The following is a 4,008-nucleotide window of genomic DNA, read 5'->3' as shown; positions in this document are numbered from 1 at the left end:
ATGTATCGATTCTTCTACAGTCTTCTTTATTCATGATCATTTATTCATTTTCATTGCCATTTATTCACCTATATTCATTTCATTTGCATATGAGGCAACTGAAAACACCATGGCTGGTGGCCAGTACATGTTAGTCTACAAACTGATATATTTTCTCTTAAATACTTAAAAAGGTCTTGTAAAACAGATTTGCCTAATGCAATATGTCTTTTTGTTTCTTGACAGCTGCTTCCAGGAGTGAGGATAGTGGATTCAAGCAAAACGAAGTCTTTGACAACTTCCATCTTTTGTCTATTTATTATGATGATCTTTTTTTGGTCCAGGTGTAAGAATTTTTGTTTTCTTTACATTGAGGTGTGATCCATACTGAAGGCTGAAGTTTTACTTCTCAGTAAGTATTTTAAGTCCTCTTAATTTCCAGCAAGCACGGTTGTATCATATAGCACATTGTTAATGTGTCTTCCTTCAGTCCTAGTGCACATTCTTCTTCACATAATCCATCTTCTCAGATCATTTGCTTAGCACACAGATTAAATAAGTATTGTGAAAGGAATACAACCCTGATATACATGGTTCCTGATTCTAAAACATAAAGTTTCCCGTTGTTATATTCTAGCAACTGCCTCTTGCTTTATGATAATCACTGGAACACTTATTCTTTGCAATGTTATCCATAGGTTTCATGATCCACATAGTGGAATTCCTTTGCATAGTCCATAAAGCAGAAGTAAATATCTGTCTGGTATTCTCTGCTTTCCATCAAGATTCATCTGATGTCATCAATAATATCCCTAGTTCCATGTCCTATTCTGAATCTGGCTTGCATTTTTTGTATTTTCCTAATGATGTTTTAAGAAACTCTGATAGTGTAGTGGTTACGAATTGGGCTGCTAACCTCAAGGTCGGCAATTCGAAACTACCAGCTGTTCCATGGGAGACAGATGAGGCTTTCTGCTCCCATAAAGATTTGCAGCCTCAGAAACCCTGTGTAGGGTCACTATGGGTTGGAACCGACTCCACAGTACTTAACAACAACAATGATGTTTCATTCTAACTCCTTTTGAATTATCATAAGTAAAATTTCACTTGCATGTGATATCAATGGCACTGTTGGATGAGATTCCCATTCAGTTGGGTCACCTCCTTTGGAATGGGTACAAATATGGATCTTTTCTAATCTGTTGGCCAGCTAGCTGTCTTCCAAATTTCTTGGTATTGACGAGTAAGCACCTGCATTGCTAATTAAGTTTTCTGAAAGGTTTTAATTTGTATTCCATGAACTCCTAGTGCCTACTTTTTGCCAATGTCTTCAGTAGAGCTTGGATTTCCTCTTTTAATATAATCCTTACTTGATCATATGCTACCTCCTGAAATGATTGAACATCAACAATTTCTTTTTGGCACAGTGACACTGTGTATTACTTCCATATTCTTTTTTTTTTAATGTTTTATTGTGAATTATATGATCGTTTACATGGGAGAACATTATCTTTACATTCATCCTATTGTACATTGTTTCATTGTCATAGTTACAATCCCCTCCATGCATCATCAACCAACCAAAGGGTATACCCTGCAAGTCTGCCCTCGGTCATCAGCACACAGTCCCTCTCCCTCTCTGGGTCTCGAGTCCCCAGACACTCCATTTCTCTACGTCATTATCTCTGTTTCCATCTCTGTCATCACCACTTCTCTGGGTAAGGTGTCACACTTCGCTGTTCTCCCTTTATGGTTTCATGGACCTCGGTTCCCGGACTGCATAGTCAATCACTCCCCTCCTTTTGCTATAAAACGTCCTCTTCCATATTCTTTTGATGCTATCTGCATCATTCAATATTTTGCCCATTGTTGTTGTTAAGTGCCATTGAGTCAGTTATGACCCATAGCGACCCTGTATAGGTTTCCAAGGAGTGGATGGTAAGCTTGAACCACCAACCTTGTGGTTCAAACCAACTTTGCAGTTCAGTGCATTAACCTACAGCACCACACCAGGACTCCATTTTGCCCAAATAATTCTTCACTACTGCAAGTCAAGGTTTGAATTTTTCTTTAGTTCTTTCAGTTTGAGAAATGATGGGCATGTTCTTCAGTTTTGGTTTTCTTACGTCAGGTGTTTGCACATTCCATTTTAATACTTGACTTTGACTTCTCGAGTTGTCCTTTGAAATTTCCTCTTCAGCTCTTTTACTTCCTTATTTTTTCCATTATTTTTAGCTTTTCTACACTCAACCGAAGTTTCAAAGTCTCTCTGACATCCATTTTTCACTTTCTTTACTGCCTTTCTTTTTAGTTGCGTTTTATTGTTTTCCTTTTTCTCTCTCTTTTTCTTTTTTATCAAAACAGGAAAATATATCCAATTTAATTTAGAGTAAAAAAAAATTGAAACTATTTGCAAAAAGAGTGTTGTATATTTGTGATTACATTTATTATAAGGGTTGTAGAAAAATAAAACTGTCATGTAGCCTAAGAACTTGCATGTTATCAGCAAACCAACTCATTTCAGGAGTGGAAGAATTCTTGGTCATTTCTGAATATAAAATTTCACACAAGTTTGTCTTTTGGATATATCTTTAAGAAGCAATCACATCAAATCTCTTCTTTTCAACAAAGAATATATTCTTTGTTTAAGCCACCTCTCAATGGAGGGGCATCCAGTAAAACACCATCTTCCTGACAAAAGAGCATTGGAATATTCCATTTGTTGATTGAAATATCTCTTCACATATTTCTTCATCAGTTTCTATAGTAGTTAGTTTCTTCCTTATCTCACCAAATCATATTTAAGTGTTGACCATAAGCCTGTAATCTTCTTCGAAGCACTCAGTCATTTTGCATTTTCACATAAATTCACTCATACAGTCTGAGCCTTATTGCAATCCAGAGGCTCCTCTACTATGTTGGTAGTTTGTTGTTGGTCCACATCATCACACATGTTTCTCTTCCTATCTTTTTAATGAACATTTGTATTCTTCTTGTATGCTATTCTTAATATCATCTTACAACTCTTCTGGCCTTCAGTTATTAGTATGTAATATATCAAACATGTTCTTGAAATGGTCTCTCAATTCAGGTTGGATATACTCAAGGTCATATTTTGCTTCTCCACCACTTATCTATCAGTTTATCATACTCTGGTAGCTTGTGTGTTACTACTGTGATTCTGGAAGTTTTGCCACAGGCTTTTTAAATACAGCAGGGTCACCCACAGTGGACAGGATTCAGCTGAGCTTCCAGATGAAGACAGGCAAGCAAGAAGGAGAGATAGATTATTTTAGAATATTTAAACTGTCAACACAAGGATACTGAATATTGAAACATGATGAAAAACACAAGAATATTGTCAGATATAGCGTTGGAAAATGAAACCCTCAAGTGGGAAGACACTCAAAATATGACTAAGGAAGAGCAGCCTCCTCAAAGTTGAGGTGACGCTGATGACGTGAATGGAGTAAAGCATTTGGGAACTCCATTTGCTGATGGGGCACAACTCAAAATGAAGTGAAAAAGCTGTAAACATCCATTAATAATTGGAACATAAAATATATGACGTGTGAATCTATGAAAATTTGAAATGTCAAAAATAAAATGGAACACATAATCATTGATACCCTAAGGTATTAGTGAGCTGAAATGGACTGATGTTGGCCAATTTGCATCTGACAATCATATGATTTACTATGCCAGGAATGACAAATTGTAGTACAATGGTATCACATTCATCATCAAAAAGAACATATGAAGATCTGTCTTGAAGTACAATGCTGTCTGTGATTGGGTAATTGGCATACACCTACAACGAAGACCAATTACTATAACTATTATTCAAATTTACACACCAACCATTAAAGCCAGTGATGATGGAATTGAAGAAATCTACCAACTTCTGCAGTCTCAAATTGATCAAAAATGTTATAAAGATGTATTTATAATTACTGGTGATTGGAATGGAAAGGTTGTAAACAAAGAGGAAGGATCAGTAGTTGGAAAATATGACTTTGGTCATAGAAA

The 4,008-nt window shown here is 36.1% G+C and overlaps 1 pseudogene; it reads right to left on the bottom strand.

The window, feature by feature from the left end:
- Nucleotides 1-2,601: 2,601 nt before the first annotated feature.
- LOC102822538 lies at nucleotides 2,602-2,932 on the bottom strand (annotated as a pseudogene).
- Nucleotides 2,933-4,008: the final 1,076 nt, after the last annotated feature.

The sequence above is a fragment of the Chrysochloris asiatica genome, unplaced genomic scaffold, assembly GCF_000296735.1.
Source record: "Chrysochloris asiatica unplaced genomic scaffold, ChrAsi1.0 scaffold00032, whole genome shotgun sequence".
NCBI classification, from domain to species: Eukaryota; Metazoa; Chordata; class Mammalia; order Afrosoricida; family Chrysochloridae; genus Chrysochloris; species Chrysochloris asiatica.
This window is presented reverse-complemented; position numbering and strand designations above follow the sequence as displayed.